This window comes from Gossypium arboreum, chromosome 12, assembly GCF_025698485.1.
Source record: "Gossypium arboreum isolate Shixiya-1 chromosome 12, ASM2569848v2, whole genome shotgun sequence".
NCBI classification, from domain to species: Eukaryota; Viridiplantae; Streptophyta; class Magnoliopsida; order Malvales; family Malvaceae; genus Gossypium; species Gossypium arboreum.
The window spans coordinates 75,788,340-75,816,042 of NC_069081.1; the positions used below are offsets into that span (position 1 = coordinate 75,788,340).

A 27,703-nucleotide genomic window follows, 5' to 3' on the forward strand; every position below is an offset into this window, starting at 1 on the left:
CCAAACAGGTGTGTAACTTCATAGTCTAGATCGGCAAAAGCCGAAATGCCGAAAAATCGGTATTTTGTGGACTTACGAGTGTGTGAATGCTCAAGAGGTAAATCGATTAACATTTTTGGTAAACTACAATGTTTAGACTGCGGAGTGCATGATTTCTGTGCCTTCGATGTTTTTGGGCTTTATGGGCCAAAATTGGGATAGTGGGCCAACGGGCCCAATTCGGTAAGAACCCTCGGTAAGTGTTTCTGTTAGTACGTGAAAGGTGGGAATATGAATGAAAACCCTTAAAACTGATAAAATTACTGAAATACTTTTATAGGTGGACAATTTATAGATTTACCCTTAGGAGTAAAATTACTAATATAACCCTAGGGTTAAGGTTAACCTGAATGCATGTTTGACTTTTATTATTTACTACATGCCATGTTATTATTATCTGATGCATAGGACTGGGATACTGATGGAGAAAGCACTGAAAGTGGCTTGTCCACGTACTGGAGGCTTTGCCTCAACTTATCGATAATGACGACAATCTCGCAATCTGTAGAGTGTAGGGCTAGGTGGGTTGAGCTATTCAGCACATGGAGTGTAGGGCTGGTACGGGTGGAGTTTAGTGGTTGGTTATAGGCTGGGTTGGGCTTGCATACACGAATATGTCTGATCTGTTCTAGGATGGGCCTCTGGGCCATATTATTATCTGAAAATGGGGCTAAGGTCTAGTTTATTGTATTCTGAAAAGGGCTTCGGCCCAATACCCACTGTTATCTGCATGGGCTTAGGCCCATATGGGCTTGAGCTGACTTGGGCTTTGGATGGGTTTTCTTACACACTGAGTTTTCCAAACTCACCTCTTTCTCTTCCATCCTTGCAGGTGAGCCCTAGTTGGTGAACTTGGAGCTGAGCGGGATTTAGAGTGGCCACGAAGATTAATTTCTATTTTTTTAGTTTCGCATTTATTATTTTGACTATTTTTATTCTGGTTTAAGTAGTAATAAGGCTGCTCTTCTTATTATTTTTATTATTTTGGGTTATTAAATTAGTTAGCTCTAGGGCGTGGTTTATAAAAGTTACTTATTTTCAAAATAACACGATAACCGAGCAAAGCTTAGTAATGTAAGCGTTTTCAAAAGAAATGAATATTTTAAGCAGACTTAAACTTAATTAATTATTCATGGACTAGTGTGAGCTTAAAGTGTGGCAATGGATGTGTGCATGTCTAGGATTGGATCCGTGAAGAGCTTGGTACTTAGCAGGTCAACAGACTCACCTCCTCTTTTACGGCTTCCTACGGTGCACTGACTTCCATTCACTTTAACTTAAAACAAAACATTCTTCAAACCCTAAGAAAGATTTTTGGATAAAACATAACTTCTTTAGTAACATTCTCCATGTGACACATTGAATTGATCAGAAGCGTCTGGTAGGGTTTGGGGTGATCTGAGTTCAATGATAGAAGAAACATTAGCAGAAAAAAAAGGGTATGATATGGTAAATGAGAAGTAGAATAAAATCTAGAAGTAACATACTGACCTGATTCAAGTGCAGCAATGGATTGGTTAGAACAAACATAGTCCTTCATCTATTGTGGTTGTTTAGGAAGGTAGGAAGTGCGACATAACAAAAATCTAGGTGTCGTTGACACAGTGGGTGACTTATAAGATGATGAAACAGGTGGTACAGAGGAGGAATGAGGTGATGGAGAATCAGGTGGGATAGGTGAAGAATTAGGTGGTAAAGGTAGGTTATTAGGTGAAAAAAAAAATAAAGTATCAAGCTCAAGAAAAGTATTACTATCTGTTGTACAGAAGAAAAAAAGAGAGTGGATAGAAAGTTTAAAAGGAAATATTGTTCATGAAAAATGACATCCCGGCTTACAAAAAAACTTTTCGTGTTGAGGTTGAACAGAATGTATCCCTTTTGGATAGTAGAATATCCCATGAAAATCAATGGTATCACTCTTGCTGAAAATTTGTCACAGTTATGAGGTGTGGTGGCATAGCAAAGGCAACCAAATACTTTTAAACACAAAAGATCGGGTGATTTTCTTTTTATAGAAAACCTCAAAAGGACCTTTCCAACCTAAAAGTGGTGTTGGTAAACGATTAATAAAAGAACAGGCTGTTAGGACACACTCAACCCAAAACTTGCTAGGTAAGTTAGACTAAAATTTTAAAACTCGAGCTATGTCAAGTAGATGTCAATGTTTACGCTCAGCCACCCCATTTTGTTGTGGAGTATGCGTACAAGAACTTTGATGTATGATACCCACGGTATGAAAAAATCAGACCGCTCACTCTTAAAAAATTCCCATCCATTATCACTCCGTACAGTTTTGACACTTGCTGAAAATTGATTTTTAATTATGACAAAAAATTGTCTGATTTGTACAAGAACATTACTTTTCAAATGTAAAAGATACACCCAAGTCATACGGGAGAAATCATCCACAATGGTCAAGAAATACCTATGCTTACTACGGGTTGAAATCCTATATGGGCCCCATAAGTCTAAATGAAGAATAGAAAACTGCCTCAGCCCAAGTTTTGCTTATTGGAAAGGCGATCTAGTTTGCTTAACTAAAAGACAAACAGAACACTGAAGTATAGAAGTACTATCCAAAAAATTACATAATTGTAAAGGCATTCTACTTATCCTCGAAATAGAAGCATGACCAAGCCAGGAATGCCAAAGTAAGGACAAATCGGTAGTAGCAGTTGTGTTAGATGAAATGTTACCCTTGGTTACTGCTGAACTCGACAAAAAAGTAGGTTGAGAAGGCCGAAGGACGTACAGACCACTTGTTCTTTACCAATCCCTAACATCTTGCCACTTGAGAAGTCTTGAAATATGCAAAAATTAGGATAAAAGGAAATAGAACAATGTAGGTCTTTAGTGTGTTTAGAAATTGAAAGTAAATTGTAATGAAAGTATGGTATATACAACACATTAGCTAATTTAATACTAGGAGAAACAGTGCAAGAACCAATGTGTGTTATTAGCGAAGATGATCCAGTAGGTAAGCAAACATAAGATAGAGATACACATGGAACAGCTGATTCCAAACAGTGAAAGTTGGACAGCATATTTCTTGTGGCACCAGTGTCCAGAATCCATTCACAAGGTAAGACTATACCTGCCAAGCTAGTTTCTGCCAAACTCGTAGTAGGTGCCGACGAAGAGTCTTTGCTCAACAAATTCAATAGTTGTTGATATTGAGCTGATGTGAATACGGTACTTGTACTTGAAGAGCACTAGATGAACCAACTTCAACAACCTGAACTACAGATTCAACTGTAACCACACTATTCACAGAGCCAGCTGAATTATTTACCTTCTTCCTAGAGAACTTAAAATCAGAAAGATACCCAATTAGTTTGTAACAGCTCTCATTTTTGTGTCCCTTGATTTTGCAATGGTCACAAACACCATTAAACTGTTTCTTGTGAGTCATATAGCTGAATACACTGACGTTGGATCCGAGGCTACTGGTCTTGAAGCATGAAGTCTTTGAGACTCTTCCTGTACCAACATAGAATATGCCTGATTGACTGTAGGCAATAGGGTCATCAACGAAATTTGACTCCTAACAGCGCCATAGGTATCATTTAGACCTATCAAAAATTGGAACAATCATTGTTACACAATATGATTGGTGTTCTGCTTTGAGTGTCCACAACAACCACAAAAGGAAAAAGGAACCAGCACATCATGCTCATCCTATAACAATCTCAATTTAGTGAAATACACAGATATAGATATAGTCTCATTGAAAATGGAAGGCAATCTCACGATGCAAGAAGAAAACTCGAGAGCCATCAACCTTGTTAAACCATTCACCAAGGTTTGTCGAAACTACCTCAGCACTTGAAGCAAAAGCAACCATTGCCGAAAGATCCTTGCTAACAGTGTTTAAAATCCAAGACAACACAATGGCATTGCATCGATCTGATTGTGGATGCAATTCGGATGGCACTAAGTCTCTATAATAGGCACCATTGACAAGATCTAGCTTATTATTTGCCAACAACGTTATTCGCATAGCTCGGCTCCAAACAGTGTAATTTTCAGACCCAAGAAGATGATAAGAGACTAACTATGTACCTGGAGTACTGGATGGATGCAAGTACAATGGATGGTTGAAATCAACATTGAAATCTGATGGAATCATCATTCTCCCTCAAGTAGAGAAGACCAACAGCAGAGAAGCGAAAAAGCCGACGAACGAAGAGAAATGTTCTCACGACAGAAACTACTGAATAAAGATTGAAGAAGAGACACGCAGCTGCCGAAGAAAGCCAATCACCAGTGGCTCTAATTGAGACAACCGGTGGCTGCCGTTGAGCCGTGACAAATCGGTGGTGATCTTTGCAGGATTTAGTTTGAGACTCAAAAATGATTAGGGCGTGAAACAGAAAAGGGGAAAAGTAATCTGAAAACAACTTCTGTTAATTTGAAAAAAAAGGTCTATTTTAATTTACAGTCATGCCACCTTTTATACAACTTTGATTCAGTCACTAACTAATTAACCAACTAACAACTTCTAGTTTAAGCTACCAACTAAACATTAACTAACCCTTCAACAAAAATACTTAATTTCTTAAAGATTACTTAAAATATTAATTTATTTTAAGAAATTAGGTAATTCTTAAATCATAGGAAAATTAGTTAATTTTATAAAGGAAACTTAAAACAATAAAGGTTTTAAGAAATAACTAATTCCTAAATTGTGGATAAATAACCTAATTTCGTAAAGACTACATAAAACATTAAATGATTTTTCTTTTGAAAATTGATAATGAACTAGCTTGTATTCTCATGTGATGTACGGGCCAATTGTGTATTTTAAATTTATAATATTTTTATAACATTGGTGTTTTTTTAAAAAAAGTAATGAATTTCTTCAAAAACTCATTAATGAATTGAAATGTAATGTAATTAAATATTTATAACTAATTTAGTATTAGTTTTATTAACATTATTTAATTTTAAAAATATTTAATATTAAAATAATAAAAATTCATTATGGTTTGAATATTAATATTAATATATTATAATTTAAATAATATTATTATAATTATTATAGATTAATTAGGGTTTTATATATTGTTAAATTAATTTATTTTAATGTGAAAATTGTTAATATTCAATTTTGTAATTTGATATTTATCTTTGGTCTACTTAACTCTTATTATATTTGAAAAATATAAAATTAATTTGATAAATATTATTAATTTGTGTCATTTTAAAAAATATATTTTTAAGCTTAACAATTTCATATTAGTTAAAGTTAATTCAATTAAGTAAAATCTTAAAATAAATAGATAAGTTATTTAACATATAAAAATTATAAAGAAGAATTTATTCAAAAGTATGGAATAACTTAAAAATAAAATAAAAGGCAATGAGTAAAAGTAATTTACCCAAATTGTAAGTAAGTGACTCAGATAGAGAGTGCCATATGTCAAAAAATTATAATGTGAACATGATTATTTATTTCTTTTTTGGAACCTCATATTGCAATAGAATATATATACTATTTAAGAAAAATTTCATTTTATATCCGGTCATTAATTACAATGAAATAATTTTAAGGTTAAATATAAAAAATGTATATGAATATTTTATACGAAAGTGTGAATTTTTAAAATATAGTTTAACAAACTGGTAAAAGAAAATATTATACTTAATCAAAAATTAAATGAGTTACAGTAGAATTTATTAAATTTAAATGACAATCACATAGATAATTTAATTCAAAATATGAATATTTGATAAAAGAATAATAATTGTATGATATTTAACCTACATATGCAAGTTGTAGCAAAATTAGTAAATTGAATATGTAAAATATTATAAGTAATAATTTATTATAAATTTATAAAATATTAGAGACTAAATATGTAAAATTGAATTATAAAGTGAAAGCAAATTGTGAAGGACTGAAGGTGTGATATATATAAGTGGAAGGGCATGATAAAAACATTATTTATGCGGAGGGATTTTCGTTGTTATTTCCCCATCCAATTTTGGTAAGCAATTTCATCTTCCATTAATTCATTAAAGTTCAATAAACAACTTACCATTTTAAATTTAACAAATATAGAAAGTTGACCATAATCTTTATGACTATATCATTCATCAATCTCCAACACTTTTTTTACATAATAAATCCTGTGTATTTTAGGAAAATTAAATGGTTTAAATTTCTTTAAATTTGTAAAATAGTTATTTTAAAATGTTATAAATGAAAGTTTGAATAACAATGCTATTAACTTCTTTAAATTTATTTCATTTTAACGTTTCCTTTAAAATTTGTGTCAAACGGAATGCATTAAAAATATAAGGGCTAAAATTGTAAATAACTAATTGTGATTTAATTACAGTGCTTTAAAAAATTTAGAAATCATTTAAATTGTTTAAAAAGGAGACTAAATTTGGTGGATACAACCGAATTTACATATTAATGCAACAATTATAAGATAGAATACAAATTGTTTCCATAATTACGTGATTGTTATAAAATAAAAGAGATGGGGAGAATAAAGAACAAAGAAAATATGAGAACAACAGAGAATGAACTTTATTGATAAAAAAGGATTGATTACAATGCTTTATCAGAGTATCTATTTATAGGCATAAGAAGTATAAAAGAAGTAGAGATCTAATTCTAATAACTATTAGAATTTAAAGTACATTAAAACTTTATCTTGATCATGATGAACATCCACTTAATAAGATATTCATAGCACTCCCCTTTGGATGTCTATTGGTAGATAATGTGTCTCGTTAAAATCTTATTAGGAAAAACCCTGTGTAATAAAAACCTAATGAAGGAAAAAGAGTACACGATCTATAATACGCATAATATGCCGCCTCATTAAAAACCTTACTAGGAAAACCCAATGGGACAAAACCTCAGTTAAGGGAAAAAGAGTACAACGCGTATTTACTCCCCCTCATGAAAACATAATATACTTTCTCATATTCTACGTATTCAATCTTGAATACTAGTTTTTCAAATGACTATATGAATGTATTGCTAAACATTTATACCACCATTCTTTTGAAAATCATGAGTGAGGGAAAATTTTGGGGAAACATATTTTGATCTCTTGAGGAATTTCAACAATAATCATAGCAAACTTTAATCATGATCATTTTATAAAAATACAAATAGGTATTTTGGATCATTTTATAATCCTCTTTCATCTACTATTGACCAAGTCAAATTTACCACATATGTTCAATTATTTCAATTCATATAAATGAAAAATTTCCCGAGAATTTCAATATGCTTCTAGCATTTTAAATCCTTCAAGGATTTTAATATAAACTTTACTATATAGTGGTTCATAAAAGGTTGTAACAATATCCATTAGACGCAAGTTAAATCATTTATGAATTATCAATTTAATAATATTTCTAAAGGTTATTGCATCCACCACAGAAGAATATTATATCTTTTCAAAATCAATGCCAAGACTTAGCAAAAAAATTCATATTTTTATTCCGCTTTTGCAAAACTACTTTAATTGCAAATTTACTGGCTTTATACCTTTAGATATTTGGACTACTGGTCCAAAAACTCCACAAGTTTAATTGTACTTGAGTTGCGTCTTTCTATTTTGATCAATTTATTCTATATCTATATTTTTCAATAGATTTATTCAGGATCTTCCTTTTATTTCATTATAATAATACTGCATGCAAAATCATTGTCGACCACTTTTATTATTCGGTTCCACATTTTCTCGAATCGACATAACTTATCAAGATCTCTTATTTTCATTATTTTAAAATTCAGTTTCAGGTACTTGAATCTCTTCTGAAGTTTTACTTATTAGTTATGTCTTGGGTCTCTTCTGGAGCACCCGCCTCCACTATATGACGATCTAGAACAATTTTCATATTTGGAACTGATCAATCTATTATATATTCCAATTGATTATCCTATTGGGACTTTGAATCAAATTAAAATATTATATGGTATATAACACTTGGTTATTCTCATTAAGTTTGTAAATACATCTAACAGTTAACTTGTAATGAGTTATCCTTATTGAACTTCTAGTTCAAATTATTCTTCCCCTAACTCATTACAAGTTATTATTTCTCTCCCCTAATGTAGGGAAATCTATCGAATCAAAATTGTAATCACAAATAAACTTGTAATTAATATATATTCCCAACTTTCTTTCAAGATTCACTCATCTTTGTGCATTGTGGTGGAGCAATTGGAACATATACTCACATACAAAAATTGAAAGATGAGAAATATTTAGGCATTGATCAAAAACCAATTGTAATGGGGAGTATTTATAATTTATTGGCTTGATGCGTACAACACATCAATCAACATAATCTCATGTTGAAATAGAAAGTTTAGTTCTCATAAGTAATGGTTTAACTATTAGTTGGAGGCATTTGATAAACAATTCAGCTAAATCATTTTTTCTGTGGACATGAGCTATAGGATGTTCAACTTTTATCCTAATTGACATGCAATAATCATTAAAAACTTGGGATGTAAACTCACCAACATTAGCAAGATGAATTGTTTTAATTGCATAATCTGAAAATAATCATTTAAACAAGCAATCTTGCAAAAGATAGGTTGCGAGTTGATAACGCATGTGCTTATTTTGTAGATGCATCTACCAAAATCATATAATATCAAAATCATCCACATGGCGGATGAATGGGCCCATATTCATTTCAGAAATGCAAGACATTAAATCTCAACTATAGCTAGTGAGTTTCTAATAATCAATTTTCATTGAGAACAAAAAACAAATGAAAATTCTTTAAATTAAACTTTTGGTTCTTTAATTAAATGTCCATATGCATTCTTAATTAATTTTTGCATCATATACAATCCAGGATGGTCTAACTGGTCACACCAAGTAGTAAACACATTTGTATTAGTAAACTTCTGGTTTACTTTAACATGTGTTTCAATTGTACTAAATTGTAACAAATTGATAATTTTATTATCATTCCTTTTAATTTGTATCCACATATAAGTACTATTGTGACATTCACTACTGGAAATGTCTAAATCAATGTGAAGTCTATAATGCCACCAAGTCAATAAATATAATTTCCAAATAATTGTATGCAATATTCACTTCAGGGAATATGCCAAAATCTTCAAATGCCCAAAAATCTATTTTCCATGTGACAGCCCTAATGTGACCCTAGTCGAAAAGTGGTTTCGGGACCACGAAACTGAGTCATAAAAATAATTAACAGTCATATTTGATGCTTATTATATATGAATATGCATGTGTGAAAAATTCATGCTTAAATTTTGTATATAGTATGTGAAATTTATTAAATAGGACTTGTATGAGAAAATTTAGAAATGTGCTAGGCAAATGCTAAAGTGGCCTATTAATATATGTTGGAAAGTGCTTGTACTTGCATGTCAAATTAGCCAAACTATAGGTAGTGGACGGCCATGCTACAAATTATATAATCAAATATGAATTTTCTATTAACTTTAATTAGCTAGATGCCATATTATCATGGATGAATGTAATAAAATAAAGAAATAAAATAGTAGGTGGGTGAAAACAAAAAAGTATTCACCTTGTTTCTTTCCAAAAAAACCGAAAGAGAAGAAGAGTTGGGGAGAAAGGAGCCATTCGGTCATTAGGTCTTCATTGAGGTATGAAATTCATGTAAATTTTTGAAATGTTAGATAAATTTGAACTCATCACCAAGTTCTTTAGGTAACACATGTTAGAAATTTCGGTATTGAGATGTCTAGAACTTTCAGCCATAGTAGCTATGGAGAAATAAGGTTTTTGTTTCTTGTTAAATTGGATGAATATTGTTGTATGAGTGCTTGAACAAACTATGATTAAATAGATGCATAGATTCAAAGTGGGAAGAATTGGCTATTATGTTTGATGCTAATGCCGAATATGAAAATGTTGTACTTTAGTAATGTATGTGGTTTGAGTTAATAAAATGAAAAAAAAAATGCTTAAATGTGTTATAATCGATTAGGTGTTAAATTAAAAATTGCTAAAAATTTCCATGGTTCTAGCCAAATATGCGTTTGATTATGAAGAAATTGTTGAAAAATGTAGGTGAACATGACAAGTGTATTCGGCTTAGGGCATAAAGGATATGAAAATTTTGGTATTTATTTTTGATTGTGTGTGTGTATGACCATGGATAATTGGCCACATAAATATTATAAATACATGATGTATATTATAATTATTAAGCTACAAAACATTTTACATGTTCGACCAAGGTAAATTATTTGAGTAAAGTATATCTTGATGGTACATTTCGGCTAGTATAAAATGTATCAAAGCTATATGTATAATTGTTTAATGTGACTTACCAAATATACAAATTTGAAAATGAAATGATGAGAGACTTAAGTGGGCAATTACTTCAAGTGAATTGGTTCTAAAATGTATATGGATGCCGTATGACTATGTTTGATTTGGGAAGTAAATTGTTTGATTTAGCTCAAGAGCTTAGAGGATCAAAGTCGGATAGGGGAAAGGAAAAAGTGATCGAATAGCCGTTGAAATCGTTCGACAACATCCGAAGTAAGTCTTTGAGTAATGGAACTTAGTTTATGATTTGATTAAATCACGACATATAAGCATAACAAATAAACGGTGATATAATGATTCTACTGGAATTATGTATCGAGGTAATTAGTTTATACTTATGACTGGTAGCCGAATGTGTATAGAGATCATGTTATAAAGCAGATCGAAATCATGCTCTTTGTATGTGGCTATTGAGTAGAAAATGGGAATGGTTGATAAGTGTCTTGTGCTTGAGTTCTAGTAATGAAAATGAAATCTGATGTGTTATGATATATTGATATATGTGCATGATTATTCGGAGGATATCCGGACTAAGATCCGAAGGCATTTGTGCTAGTTACTATATCCGGACTAAGATCCGAAGGCATTTGTGCTAGTTACTATATCCGGACTAAGATCCGAAGGCAATTGTACTAGTTATTATAACCGGGTTAAGTCCCGAAGGTATTCGTGCAGGTTATTATAACCGGGTTAAGTCCCGAAGGCGTTCGTGCTGGTTGTTACATCCGAGCCAAATTTCGAAAGTAATTATGTTTGGAAAGGCGCGATTCTGTCGTAATAATTCCGATTAATGTGCTCATAACCCCTAATATGACCAGGTATGGATCGTATATACATTGGCAAAATGTGGTACAGTATAAGTTGTGATTAGGTAATCGATTAATGCTCTCCCGGCCATTCCTTAGGGTTATATGAAGTCTATAGCTCACTCGAGTTACATGAAATTGATTCAAATGAAATTTAGTTAAGTTTGACTTTGAATGTGTAAACATATTGATAGAAGTGTAAATTAAAATGAATATGTGATCTTGTGCATAGACAATTATTTATCCTTATGAATGCTATTTCTTTTATGTTTTTGTTTCAAATGATTTCCTTACTTATAAGCTTACTAAGCATCGAAACGCTTACTCTGTTGCTTAAATTCTCGTATTATAGATTTTGTTAAATCACTATCGGACTCGAAGTGTCAAAGTCGAATTCATCCACACTATCTAAGCCACTTTTTGGTACTCTTCAGTTGAACTTGATAATGGCATGTATAGGGCTGACCCTTGTTGTTAATTATCTTTTGGTAATGTATATTCGTATAGCCATGCGAAAATGGCTTGTATATTTTGAGTATAACATTATGATCATTTTGTATATATGGTCTTATGATATGGTTATTAAGTGGTGTGGAAATGTTTGGTAATGATTAGCCATTGGAATGGCCAATCATGGTCCTATTGGTGCTACGTGTATCATGGCTAATCGTGATTATACTTGGAAATAATATATGTCAAGTTACTAGTTGATTCATGGAAAACTATGAAATAGGTAAGATTTACATTAAAATAGATGCTGACAGCAGCAGTGATGTGAATTTCAAAAATCACTAAAAATAGTAGAAATGAAATTAAATAATGAATAAATTATATAATCGAATCTTGATGAGTCTATTTTCATATGAAAGAAACGAAACGACCATATGAGCAGTATGTTATGAGATGTTTAAGTTTTCGTGAAACAGGGCCAGAGCGATTTCTGGATCCCCTGTTCTGAATTTGGAAATTCACCATAAATTAAACAGAGATAATTAGAAGTCATGCTTTATATGTACAGATTCCTTTTTGAGTCTAGTTTCATTAGAAATAAACGGCATAAGTATTGAAGCCTTGTACAGGGAGATATCTAAGTTTTAATGCATAAAGGTCAGATTAGTCGAACCCTGAAACAGGGGAGACTTTAACTAATAAACTGTACTAATTGGCCTGACCAAAAATTCTAGAAAAAAATTAGTAAATATATGCATGAGTCTAGTTTCAGGAAAAATTTACAGAATTGGATTTTGAGTTTTGGAACTCAAGATATGATTTTTAGAGTGACTATGATGCAGTTAGCCAGCTCGTCTGGAAATTTTAAAAATGAATTGTATGAGCTGTTTAAGTAAGAAATTAAGTCCGTTAGCACCTCGTGTTCGACTCCGGAAACGGTCTCGGGTACGGGGTGTTACATTCCAGGTGTACAACAAGTACATAACCAATGACTTTTTATATATAAGTTTTCTCTCTTGTAAGTTCTCATCAGTAATATTTTACTACATAATTTTAATTGAGAACTTATTCTGAATACTGTAGAGTTATACTCACAGTTTTTTAAAAATACTTGCAACTTTAGATGCATTCAACTATAATAAGATTTAGATAGAATTACCATATTCTATTGCTCATGAGTAGATCTTTCACACTTTCAACCCTTTAATAGGGATGATGATAAAAGAATATCATAAATATTATAAATTAATAACTCAATCCCTTTTTTATTCATATAAAATATAATCTTTTCCTCATTCACAATCTCAATATGAGATCCATTACAAATAACTTTTAAAAGTAATGCATTAACCATCACAAATTTTTGTGCTTTTTAGATAGTGATATATTAGTTCTTCCGGAGCTTTCAACTAATTTTGTTCTATCAAATATTGGAATAATATTTGTTTGTTTCAATACCAAATAAGATAAATATTCTCTATCTATAATGATAAAATTCATTCCTACATTTTCATATCATTCCTCAAAGAATATTAATAGAAACAAAATATTTGGGCATACGCCACATATGTGGCCAATAATATTTCATATCACATATTGATAACATAAGTTATCTTTACCTTTTAAAGAGTTATCTTGAGAACTCTCATTGTTCTGTTATTTATTACTATGTTCCCACTTTTAGCGGTCCATTAGTATATCGTTTATTTTCTTTATGTTTACATTCACTTCTGGGAATGCAACAAATCTAGCTGGATAGATTTATAAACATCCTAATAAATTTTTTATTTCATAATTACCATTGCAAACCTGCATGAGATTTCAAATCAAAATCTATCTATGCATGTTGTCATGATTAGTCTCCAATTATAATAAACAATAAATAAAATATAGTAAAATATACCTGAAGATCTTTAACATCATCGTCATCACTAGAAGGTATGAGATAGTTCAAAAATATTCTTGATTTCATATAGATAACGGTATCAAATCTTTCACCATCCTTAAGAACAAAAAGTAAAATAAGTTAATCAAAACAATGATAACATATAATGAAAGAATGAAAAATAATAATCAGATATGAAACATTAAATAAAAGAAACTTCCTGTGACACCCCTAATTTGACCCTAGTCGGAAAGTGGTTTCGGGACCACAAAATCGAGTCACAAAAATAATTAATTGTTATATTTTATCCTTATTATTTATGAATAAGTATTTTTGAAATTTTCATGCTTTAAATTTTGTCATTTGGATGTGAAATAAATAAAAAGGGGCTTATGTGAAAAATCTTGAAAATGTCATAGGTTAATTGGAAGTGGCTAAAAATTGCATGGTTTGAAGCATGAGGGACTTGCATGTCAAACATTCCTTTTTCTTGGTAGTGGACGGCAAGGATGGGCATGAATGACACATTTTGGCATTTTGTGCTTTGTATGTTAGTAAATAATGTTAATAATATATTTGTTTATATTAAAGAAAATGGTTTCATAAAATAGAAATAATAAAAGTTAATGAAAAAAATGAATAAAACATGTTTGAGGTGAAAATAACAAGGCCATTTCTTCTTCTTCTTACCGTGAGTTGAGAAAGAAAATAGAAACCTTTGAGCTTAGGGCATTCGGCAAAAGAAGGCTTCAAATAAGGTAAGGTTCATGTTATTTTCTTTGAAAAGTTGTGAATTTTGGTTGGTTTTGAAGCTTGCAACAAGACCCATGTGAAATTTTTTGTGTTCATGAAGCATGTAGCAATCGGTCATGAGCTTAATGGGGTATATTTTGTATGTTTGATGATTTTGGGAGGATAATTGATTCTAGTTGAGTATGAACAAACTAAATGTGCTTGATTGCTCAAATGAGCTTGGAAAGTTGGCCAATGTTGTTTAAGTTCATGAATTAGGGCATAATTTCATTCGGCCATGGAAATTGAGCATGGAAAAAAAAATCTGGTGTGGGATATATGAAGCTGAAAATTTAGTTTGCAGTGTGGTAATTGTGTTAAAGATGAACATTAAACCTTTATATTTTATGGTCTTGTAAGTTAGGTGTAAAACCCATGGCCTTTTTATGCTTGGCATGGAATTTGTGGTTAAATGAGTTATGAACCTATTATAATTTGAAAATTTGATGGTTTTATGGAGAAGGGGGCATTCGGAAATAGAGGTTAAATTATAATAACCTCACCTTAGTGAATTGAAGTAAAATTTGACTCTTTATAGGATTAAATTACCAATGACCGAATGTGATGAAATTGTCAAGAAATAAATTTGATTAAATGAGATTCGGTTAATGGTGGGTGTATAGAATAATTGAATGCTAATTTGATTAACTCTCTAATGGTTAAATGTGTTAAACCTTAAAGCATGATTTAGTTTAACCAAGGAGAACTTGTATATTTGTAGGAGGGCAATTTTGAGCGTGTATTGATAATTGATTTTGAAGGTTGGCTTTATGCCTTGATAGTTGGTTTTGAAGTATATGATGTCTTGGTATAAATATATGTGCATTCGGTTACTTTCATAACATGCATTTAAAGTGTCCTTTGGATGCAATTGCTTATGCACTTGAGGGTATATGAATTAATTTTCTTTATGGCAAATTTGGATAAGAAGCTAACTAATAATATGCTAAGGTAGTCATGTGGATAATCGGCTTTGTGAATATTATTAAAGGTGTAATTAGTTATATGCATAGGTCATCGGTAAAATTGACCACATAACTAGTATATGTATAAAAGCGACATGGTGATACTTAGGTAAATGTATTTGGGATGGTTTTATGAAATCTTGAATGTGTGCGAGATGTATCGAGGTGTTGCCTTATGTATGAGTTTCATTGAGAAGATTTACCTTGTTGTTTTTAATGATATAACAAGGTGATTAAAATAGTTTAAATTTTGTTAGTTAAACTCAAGAGCATAGAGGGCAATTTTGGATAAAGAGAAAGTAAGCGAATAGCCGTGGATATCTAGTAAATCGACCACTTAGAGGTAAGTTTTAAGTGATTAAACGTTGAGTAAATTCAATCATAATAGGACATGATAAGTTGATTTAATAAGATATGATGTGGCCATGATATGTTCTAAGCTCAAATGGTAAGTTCTTAAGTGTTTGAGCTTGGGAATTTAAGTGTAATTTGAAATAGTCTGCTTAGGAAAGCAGCAGTAACGTGACTTTAGAAAATCACCATAAATTTATGGACTTGAATTAGAGGCTGAATGAGACATGAAATTAAAGCTTAATGAGTCTAGTTTCTTATAAAAGAAACCTGTAAGCAAAGGAATTTTCGATAATGAGATATTTAAAGTTGTGTGAGATTGTGTGAGATAGTGCAGAATGACACTGTAATCCTCTGTTCTATTTTTTGAAAATCATTATAAATTGTACAAAAATTTTTAAAAGACAAAATTTATATTCTAGATGCCTTAGTGAGTCTAGTTTCAAATGAAATAAACTAGAACATATTTTGAATTTTTACAATGAGAAATTTGATTAAGTAGTGAAGAGTAGTCGACATAGTCAAACAGTGAAATAGTGGAAACTTTAAGAAAAATCTGGCATTGATTGGCCAAACGAAAAATTCTGAAAATTCGTTGGATAAAATATGTATGAGTCTATTTTCAGGGAAAATTAACGACACTTCATTTGGAGTTTCGTAGCTCCATTTACGAATAATTTAATGACTGTTGCTCAGGAAAAAACAGCTTGTGCTGAATTTGTGATTATGTTGTAAACCTTAATAAAACTATTTGAGTTGCTTATAAGCTATCGATTAAATATTGGTAATCAAAGTACCAAATCCGTATTAAAGTGAAGCTATAAGCCGTAAATGACTAGCATACCTAGTCAATTTTGTTATGATGAAATTGATGTACAAGGTGTGTATATGTGATAAGGCCTAATGGCCGATGTGATGAATGTGAAAGTGTATATATGTGATAAGGTCGAATGGCCAATGTGATGAATGTGAAAGTGTATATATGTGATAAGGTCGAGTGGCCAACGTGATGAATGTGAAAGTGTATATATGTGATAAGGCCGAATGGCCAATGTGATGAATGTGAAGGTGTATATATGTGATAAGGCCGAATGGCCAATGTGATGAATGTGAAAGTGTATATATGTGATAAGGCCGAGTGGCCAACGTGATGAATGTGAAAGTGTATATATGTGATAAGGCCGAATGGCCAATATGATGAATGTGAAAGTGTATATATGAGATAAGACCTAATGGCCGATGTGATGGATGTGAAGGTGTATATATGTGATAAGGCCGAATGGCCAATGTGATGGATGTGAAAATGTATAAATGTGATAAGTCCCGAAGGGCATTTGTGTCAGTACTATATTCGGGTTAAAACCCCGCAGGCTTTATACAAGAATATTATCCTGATTAATATCCGTAGGCTTCGTGGTCGTACTATATCCGAGCTTTAAAGACCCGACGGCTAAATGCTAGGATTCAAGTAAGACTTTGATATTGAGTATCTGCAATAAGTTACCATCAAATAAGTATTATGTATTTAAGATGTTCAGGTATGTATTACTTACTCATCGGTGGAGTGATTTGAGGTGAATTATCGATTATCAAAGAGGTAGGTAAATGTGATTAATATTATAACTCCAAATATGAGAATGATCTAATTGGTAATGGTATGCTTGTATAATGAAGTATGTGATGAAATATTCTTATGTATTAGTGCATATTCTGCCCAAAAGCCTTATGATTTGAGTATGGGTTGGGTTCAGCTAGATGTGCCAGTACAAGGTAAGGATTATGTTTTGTAAGCTTACGTATATGTGATAAGGAATATGTTTGGTTCTTTATGTGCCTACGGTAATTTAGTACTTGTCATGTTGAAATACTTAAAAATATGGATGTGATTATGAACAAGTGGAAAGGATTATTGAAAGTTGAAAATTGAAAATTGATGAAGAATGTGCTTTGGAAATATTTGACCATCTAGGTCATTATTATTCGAAAGTATATATGTGACAGCCAAGTGATGCGTTTTTTGATATTATAGTTCGAGATGAAGCTCTAGATTAACTTCATCGAACAGTTGAAATGAATGACCAATGATAGTGAATGAGAACACTTTGTTTTGCTTAAAACTTACTAAGCTTACAAAAGCTTACTCTGTTCGATCATGTTTTGGTTTATAGGTTGTGGATTCTGACTACCAGTTTGGGGATCATCGACGCCGTCACACTATCTACCATTACGGCAACTATGTAATTAGACTTAGCTTATGGCATGTATAGGATAGACAATATAGTAGAATGATATTTTGACTATTGTATATAAGCCATATGAAAATGGCATCTTTTGAATGTTTACTTATAGAAGTTTACATTTTATCCCTGGCTGTGTTTAGTGTTTCTCCAAATGAATGATTGTAACACCCCAAACCCGGCCCAGACATTATGGCCAAATCTGACGTGCCACATTGGAGTTAAAAATCCGTGTTTCGTTTTAGTGTTTTAAAAGCCATATATTTTGCTGAGTTAACCAAGTGTATGGAAGCTAAGCACCAGGTAGGTATCCGAGGCAGAGGAGGTGAGCCATGAAGGCTGCTTAAGTACCAAGCTCTTTGGTTGGATCCAATCCTAGACATGGCCACAACCATATCCACACTTAGTTATACTGAGTTTAAATTTGTTTAGTGGACGTCTTTGATAAATCAATTAATCGTGGCGTTAGAGATATTTTAAAAACAATTATCGTTTTGAAAACACGTCCTAAGTCTAGCCCATTTGAATAATTATTAACCAATTTTAAAGTTATTAAAATTAAAATAATCCCGAAAAGAAATAAAAGAAAAGTTAAAATTGGCCTTATTACAACCCAAAAATAAATAATAATTAAAGGAAATTAAATGAAAACCAACACTTATTCAAAAGCCCAAAGACGATCACCGTGGCCACTCTGAATCCTCTCCGCCCAAGTCCCACATCAAGGCTCACTGCAAGGTTAAGGAAAGGGTGAGTTTGGAAACTCGGTGTGCAACAAGCCCTTTCGAGCCCAAAACAATAGCAGCCTGTTGGGTCTAAGCCCAAAACCAATCTCAAACATGTACTGGACCATAGCCCTTTTCATATTTCATAATTCATAACACTGGGCCGAAGCCTTTTCATATTTCATATTACTGGGCCGAAGCCTTTACTGTAAACGTTGTGGCCCAAAGGCCCATTTTTATAACACATGTAATGTCAATGGAAGAATGCAACCCATTTGGGGAGACTACTCAACCCACCTTCCGCTACTCTCCACCCGTACCAACCAGCACACCATGTGGGGATTAACTCGACCCACCCCGCCATAACTCTCCACTGGCAGCATAGCTGCTTTATCATATAACTGGAGGCCTAGCCTCTTTTAATAACTGGGGCAAAGCCCTTTTTTAATAACTAGGGCATAAGCCCTTTAATAACTGGGGTATAAGCCCTTTTAATAACTGGGGCATAAGCCCTTTTAATAAGCAGGGCATCGACCCTTTTAATAAGCAGGGCATAAGCCCTTTTGCACTTCCTCCATCCTTATAAAACCCAACCCAATGCATTCATAAATACATCATGTGCATGTCATTCATATCATGTGCATATCATACATACCATGTTTATCAAAATCCCATGTATTAAATTCATGTATAAACCCTAGGGGTATAATGGTTATTTTTACCTAGGGGCAAAACGGTCATTTTCATATTATAAGGGTAATCTTGTAATTTTACCAAAAATTAGGGTTTCCATGTTCATTAACGGTTACAAACAATTCATGGGTGCAAACAGTGATTCTGGCCCATTTTTAGCGAAAACGAGTTATTGGGCCCAAAAACCCCTAATGGGCCCTACTTAGCCGATTCTGTCATCTAGGCCCATTTAGCTTTGTATTCCATAACGGTTTTAACAGTCTTATCATGCAATTTAACAGATTTCCCATTTTCTACCAAATTTACCGAATGGGCTGAAAGCCTATTGGGCCCTAATTCAGCCCCTCGAGGCCCAACCTACCTGTGAACGCCAAAATCACGTCCTTACCGTTTTCATTGTTCCCAATCATCATCTCATCGATTCTAACTAACTAGTGAGCGTTCGCTTGCTCACAAATCCTCGAAATGCCAGAATTTCGGCATTTCAGCTTTTCGGCATTTTATCGCTTTAAGCTATGAAAAAGGGTTCGTTACACACCTGTTTTGCGATATTCCTTGACGAGATCTCCTATGCGATTTCTCCTATAATCAACCACTTATAGATTAGACCATGTTAATATTAAACCAAATCAAAAACTTCCTATTATCATCACTTACACATTCGGCCACCATCCATAATGGCCTTAGGAATCTTACCTTTGTCGCGATTGATGACTAGGTCTATCCACTCCATTGATCCAAGCTACTCCAAGTCGACACTACACCTTGCTGCTCCTCCACTAAATAAACCACAAAAATATTAAAGAAGACCCCATAAGTCTATACCCATATTCGCCATCTCCTAAATTTGGGGTTTTGGCTTTTGGCCAAAGTTACACTAGGAATTGTTTAGAGTTTGAACACTTACCACAGTCTTTCTCCTCTTGAATCCGGATGCCTAAAAGGTAAAGGAATCGAATGCCAACTATTGAAAAGGAAATAAAAGGTTGCTGGTCACAAAGAATCGGCACCCCCTATCTTCACTGATTTCGGCTTTTTGCGGCACTTGGCAAAAATAGAGATAAGGAAGGAAATAATAAATGAGTGGAGGAAAATAATGGGCTGTTTTTGAAAAAAAGCGGGAGAAAAGATGAGAGGGAAGATGGTGGATTCGGCTAGGGAAGAAAATAAGAAGAAAACTAATACTGAAGAGAAAAGCAGCATGCACTAAGACCCTAATGCCGAAATTACTAACCTAATACCCTTACGCGAATTCCTCTCTAACCCCTTCCAAGCGGCTAAGCTCTATCCTTCTCTCAAATCCTAAAATCTCTCCCTTATCCCTCCTTAATTTATGCATTTGGCTTGATCCAACTCTCCTCTTACAGAATCCACTTAGGTTCCAACACCGACCCTTCTGCACATAAAAATAAATACTCTTATTTGCCAACACAGGAATCGAACCGAGTCCTCCTCTATGCTCCACACGCCACCTTTTAGGAGCTTAGTGGCGTCACCCTGCCACTTCACCAAAGCTCTTTTGTGATACATTTTACCCACAATTTAATATAAGGGCACCTAGCCAGAACCCCTAACTCCTAAGTCCAAAATTTAAAAATTCTACCGGGTTTTGGCCAACTCATGGTCCTTCCATAAGCCCATTTACATACCCAAATTATGAATTCCATCATCACATACAATATTTTAGAAATTTACTTAAAATATCAAGAATCACAAAAAACCCGAAAATCAGGATGTTACATTGATCATGATGGACATCCAGTTAATAAGATATTCATAACAGTGATTAATTTTTAAGCAAACATGTAACTGTGACATGTAGGATTAGTTTCCTAAAATGCTTCTTCAAATTGCTATAATATATGAACATATTTAGTGTATAATTAGTTACAATCCTAATAGAAAATCTATCAAAATTTGAATCTAATAATAAATTATTTAATAAGTAAATTAAAATAATATAATATGTTGAAATGGTAATATTAATTATAACTATAAAACAATCATTGTATCTTTAATTAATAATAGTGTAAATTAGTATCTATATATATAGAAGCACAAATTTATTGTATTTAAATTAAAAGATACATTTAATTAATTCATATGTTTTAGATATAAAATATTTGCATATAACCATTTGTTGACTTTTGGCAACTAAGTGCATTATATTGGAATCACCACCATTTATTTGCAAAATCTTAGTACTACTACAAAATCTTAGTATTAGTATTATATTAGAATCATCACCATTCATATCAGTAATATATAAATAACTTTAAACTATAAGAACTTATGAAAATAGTGTAGAAACTACACTTAGGGTAAGTAATTGACACTCATTTATAGATATGAGAGTGTTTTGTAGTCAATGTGGGATTAAAATTGACATTTTAATAAAAATAGGAAAGAAATTCACCCTTATTTATAGGGAAGCGTGAGCATGAGAGGTATTCTAGCCAATATGAGATAACAATTAACTTTTTAAGTGATTAAAATTAATTTTTAATGAAAATAGTAAAGAAGTGAGCTATGAGAGTATTCTCTAGTGAATGTGAGGTTAAAATTAACTTTTTAATGAAAATAGTGAAAAAGTGAGCTATGAGAGTATTCTCTAGTCAATGTGGGATAAAATTAACTTTTAAAGGAAAACAATAAAGAAATTGTCACTTATTTATAAGGTCAATGTGAGATGTGGGAGTGTTCTTTAATTAATGTGAGGTTAAAATCAATCTTTTAATGGAAAATAGTGAAGAAATTGTTAGTGTGAGATATGTGAGTGTTTTCTAATTAATGTGGAATTTAAATAAACTTTTTTAATAAAAACAGTAAAGAAATTGACACTTATTTATAAGGTAAGTGTAAGCATGAGAGTATCATCTAGTTAATATGAGATTAAAATTAACTTTTTAAGGGATCAAAATTAATTTTAATGAAAATAGTGAAGAAGTGAGTTATGGTAGTATTCCCTAGTCAATGTGGGATTAAAACTAACTTTATAATGAAAATAGTGAAAATGTGAGTTATGGTAGTATTCCAAGTTCCAAGGGGAAGCTCTGAACTTCTTCACTATGTTGAGATGGATCACTTGACGTCAAATGTAGTAGTCGTTTTGGTATTTTTGCATTTAAGGAGCTTATTTTTCAGTCATTTTAGCATTAACTACTGTGTTTTTAGTATTTAGTAGTTAGTATTAAAATTTAGTAAGATAAGTATTTTTAACACATTTGTGAGTGTTAGTGACCTATTAGGCCTACACAGGCCTTAGGTAGTTTTAATTTGTTAATTTGAGTGTGCAGGATGGTGAATTAGGGCCCAATAGACTTAAGCACTTGGGACGAGTGTTGTACAAGCTTTCTGAGCCACTAAAAGATGAAACGGGCCCAAGGGAATAGAAAACATGTCATGTCACTCCATACAATGTCTATGCCATGACATGGGACCAACGTGGAGCCCAAGCCTTTCAAGGTTATTTTCGTCCATACAATCAACCTTATATGAAGACCTAGGACATGTTGAAGACCTAATAAAGGCTGCTAATACTTTTATAAATAAGTCTTTAGGGGTTTGATGTAACTAAGTTGTTTTAGACATATCCAAAAAGCCTCGCAGTTTAGGAGTAGGATTTAGATTTAGTTTTCTTTTATTTTCTTAAACGTTTTGTTGTTCTCCCTTGGAATCAATTTCAATCCAATATTCTTTTTATTCAATCAAATTTATTCAATTTATTTTCCTTTACAAGCGATGAGATTCATTTTCCCAATCGATAGATTCGTTATTCCTTTTTTAATCGATACCAATCAAGATTCTTCTATATCTCTTTTCTCTTTTAGTTTATTCGTGTCATTTGCATGTTTAAATCAATTGAATTTGAGATTATGAATAACATGAGTATTTAATTCCCTTATAGGAGATTAACAAGTGGATGGGGGAGTGATTAATGGAGGATTACTACCGAATTAGTTGGTATAAGTTATGCGTTCTTAGACACTAGGCTTGACAACAGTAGGAAGTAATCAATTGTTAATCGAGGTCGGAAGATAAGTTTGTTGAATAAATCATAATTTATCTTGGTTGAGAAAGTGAGGTCAGGAGATAAGTGAGTCTCAATCAATTAATTAATTAGTTAGAGTTTGGGAGGTAATAATTGGTTAGTTAATAGCTAATTCACCCTAAAACCCGAATCTGAAGTTAATTATAACCCCTTGAATGAGTTAATCTTCCTGATTGGTTTAATCGCTTTAGTTGTTTGTTTATTTTATTTTTATTTATTTTAATTATTTTTTTATTTTATGATTTTTTATTATATAGAATTTAATTATTACTATTTGTACTTATTATTGTAAAGAGGTTTTCAATAGATTTTATTCATCCTCCCTTGGGTACAAACCTTGGAATACTTGTATTACATTGTAACACAATACAATATTACAATTTGAATCATATACTTGAGGGCACCACTGCTTTATTTTTTATATTTTTTGGTGTAGTATTTTCCAGTCAAACGTTCGCACATTTAGCAAGGATCAAGTTGTTGGCGTCGTTGCCGAGGAGGTTTCGGCGTTAAATCTGAAAACATCTTTACAATTAATAAGATAAATAGGAAAGTTGAAGACTATAAATACAATATTTTTATTTCTTTTATTTTAAATTTTTTTAATTTTTTGTTATTTGTTTAATTTCTTTTTAATTTGTAGGTTGTTTATGACCTGAAGCAAAAGCACCCCAATTGAGTCATATTCAGATCCTGAGTAGATTATTAGACACCATCCTCAATTGATGAATACTGATCCACTCGTGGAAATTAATCAACTTCAAGAGAATCCATTGTTTAACGATCCACAAGAACGACAAAAGAACATCCTTTTAGAAGTCTTGATAGATCAAAGCACGTTGTACGACTACGCTCTACCTACACTAGATGAGGTGTGAGGCAGTATTACAAGACCAACGATTAATGCCAATAATTTTGAAATAAAGACGGCTACAACCTTGATGATTCAAAATACCTTGTACTACAAAAGGAACATGGTGGAAGATTCGAACCAACACTTGAAGCGGTTTTTACAATTATGTGACACATTTAAGTATAATGGAGTAACTGATGATGTTGTATGCCTTAGGTTATTTCCCTTTTCTCCGTGCAATAACACAAATGATCAGTTAGATTCGTTAGAATCAGGTTCCATAACCATGTGGGACAATTTAGCAGAAAAGTTTCTTCACAAATTTTTCCTGATTAGTAGAACCATTCAGCTTAGGCTAGAAATTGTCAATTTCAAGCAATATGAAGTTGAATCCTTGTATGAAGCATGAGAACATTTCAAGTCAATGTTAAGAAAGTGACCACACCATGGACTAGAAGCATGGCTTCAAATAAAAAATTTCTATAATAGTGTTGACAATAACATCAGATCCAACCTAGACCAAGCAACCAAAGGGTCGATCATGTTCCATAGATACAAATGAGCCTATAAAATCGTAGATGAAATGGCTATGAATTCATATATGTGGACAAATAAAAGATTCACATACAAATCAAAGCCTCTAATGGTAAAACTGGTGAATAAAGATGATTAGTATCAATAGATCTTAGAGAAGCTCAACCATTTGAAGTTGACTATCAAACCAACAAAACTGGAGCTATATTCTAAAAACCAATCTAATGAGGTGAACTTTATCGGTAATAGGGGTCGATATCCCTATGCAAATACCTACAATCCCGATTAGAAGAATCATCTAAACCTCAAGTGAGGAGGCAACCAAGGAAGTGAAAATCAAGCACAAAACCAACCAAACCTTCCTTACCAACCTCCACACTTACAACAAAGATCTGTGGGTAATGATCATGATACATGTGGTCAACGATTTGACTAACTAGAAAGGGAGATGAAAAAAATAAAGATGAACATTCAACAAGTCCAAGCCACATGTGGACAACTTGAATCTTGAATGGACACCCTTTGCGAGTAAATGAGTCAGCTAATGACGATGTTTCAAAAGTAAAACGGCCAAAGTATCCCTAGTAACATGGCAAACAATCCTCGGAGAGATGGGAAAAAGCACACAAATATAGTCGCTCTGTGATAAGGAAAAACACTTGAAAAGTTAAAAACACCCACACATAAAGAGGAGAAGGTTCTTGAATATGTCAACGAACCCATAGAGGAGGAAAAGCCCAACAAGCCAATTGAAGAGATAGTCGGATCAGTGCCTGATCAGGTTAATACAAAGTCGAGCACCACAAAGGTACCATTCTCGACACGGTTAAAGGACAAGAAAAAGAGGGACGAGGTAGATATCATAAATTTTCTAGTGTAAAGACTAATATCAGTATGGGAAAGGGAATGCCTTAAAAGGTTAGAGTTGGCAGCCTAAGAGCCCAGGAATTAGCCCTACCAATATCCATTTGGTCCACCTCCGTGAAGCAATGGACCATCTCATACAACTAGGAAAACTTATCTTGTGGGTTGTTGATACTGTGGAATCAGAAAAATTGATGTGTGGTCCTAAACATGAAGGTCTAAATGGCTAGGTCATCAAACACGCTTTTCGTTATCATTGTGGCTGTTTTGAATCTCTTCATAAAATCATGGAGGGATTCATTCTCTCATTGTCAGATGGACATGAGATATGCTAGGGACTGTTAGGGTGTCTTGTTGACCAAAAATCTACATATGAATAAGCTAGCCAATTGGTCAAAGCTATGTATGAACCACCGAGGGAGCGATAAGTACCACTATCGGGTAGTATCATAAAGAGTCATAAAAAAAGGCTCTACATTTCACAACATTGAAAGCCCCAAGAATATTCATGTGGTTGTTGTAGTGGACGAGATGATCTTCCGAGTCACCCACCTCATTGTAAGAGAGCTTTAGAAATTTGAAGGAGGCAGAGAAATTATGAGTCAAAAGAAATGGGGCCAAAGGTTCATTGGTGAAACTCCATGAGGTTTCATCGAGTTTAGAACCTCTGCCTTCTTGCAGAAAATTCCAACTTGATGGTTGTTATCTAATAACTCTTGAAAAGAGTTATAATTCATACCTTTAGACTAGGTCAATTGTCTGTACTTAAGTGAACTTAGTTTCATTTTAGGATATTATTTTAACATTTTTAAAACATTGCATAAGAAGTTTGGATGGTGTTTAAATATTATTATTTGTTACGTTTAATTACTTGTGGTAGGGTTGTGTTTGGTGGTTTGGCAGGTGCAGGTTGAGGAATGGGAAATAAATGAGTACAGGTTTGCTGGGGCAAAAGGTTAGAAATTTTGTTAGTATGAATGTCGTGACAATTCCAAGAAGACCGAGTCAATGCATAATATATACCAATTTCAGCCCAACTATACTTGTACCAGAAAAATCTGCCTAAAAATAGAAGGTAATCTTGGGTTGTTGAAAAAAGAATTTAAAAAGAAGAGAAGATAAACATGGGTTGTTGGATTTTGTAACAGTTCGATTTAGACCCTAATCGGAACGGTGGTTTCAGGATCACGAATTCGAGTTAGAAAAATATTTAAAAATTATTTTCTGTGTTAATTATTTGTGAATTTATATGTTTGAAATGTTCGTGATTTAATTTTGTTGTTTGAGTGCCCGATTTAATAAAGGGCTTAATCGCGTAAAGTGAAAATTTGATGGTTATTTTTAAAAGGGCTGATTTGATGATGTCTTTCTTATATGAGGTATTTATGTTGCAATTTGACCATATGGAATATTTATGGATGATTGTGACCTTAGAATATGTGTTTTAGTTATTAATTTTTAAAGGTTAAATATGTAAAATAATAAATAACATATATATGATATAATATACCATAATTAAAAGCCATGTTCTTCATATTTTCTAATGAACGAAACTAAAGAAAAGAAAAAGAAATAAAGAAAGCTTAGGTTCGGCTATTGTCCAAGCTTGATTCAAGATCAAGAACCAAATAAATTGGATTTGGATCGGGGGAAAACTAAAGCAGTTGACTAGTCATCCGTTTTTTATCGTCCGAGATTTTTGATTCAAGTTAAGAGCTCGAGGATCGTTAGCAAAGTCTATCACACTATCAGCCATTTTTGGTACATTATAAGTTTTAACTTGACTTTGTGGCATGTGTAAGCTAGGTTATGTTTAATAAGTTTAAAATGGCTAATATGTTAAGTGATATTTGAAACTTCAGTCATGTTTATTGTATTATATGCTTTGAAAATGGTTGGTGATTTTGGATGTGTATATGAGGTTGATTTGGCTATGGTTTATGCATGGATAAAAGTATATGTGAATTTTGTTGATATGTTTGTTAAGATGTTATTATGTGATTTGGTGATAAAGAATATTCAGTTAAATCCAAACATGGTTAGAGATTAATTTGGTATGTATATTATATGATATGTTTTATATTTATGATTGGTTTAAAAATTTATAAATATATATGTATATTCGAATGTGCAATA

General features: G+C 32.5%; 1 long non-coding RNA gene and 1 other non-coding gene across 2 annotated transcripts; both read right to left on the minus strand.

The window, feature by feature from the left end:
- Positions 1–2,339: 2,339 nt before the first annotated feature.
- On the minus strand, positions 2,340–4,509 carry LOC108477376 (uncharacterized). Its single transcript, XR_001870251.2, has 2 exons — positions 4,102–4,509; positions 2,340–3,611 (listed from the first exon to the last, which is right to left on the minus strand). It is a non-coding gene; the product is annotated as an uncharacterized LOC108477376 (long non-coding RNA).
- A 20,007-nt stretch (positions 4,510–24,516) lies between these two features.
- On the minus strand, positions 24,517–24,622 carry LOC128286301 (small nucleolar RNA R71). The gene has a single exon (XR_008276844.1). It is a non-coding gene; the product is annotated as a small nucleolar RNA R71 (small nucleolar RNA).
- Positions 24,623–27,703: the final 3,081 nt, after the last annotated feature.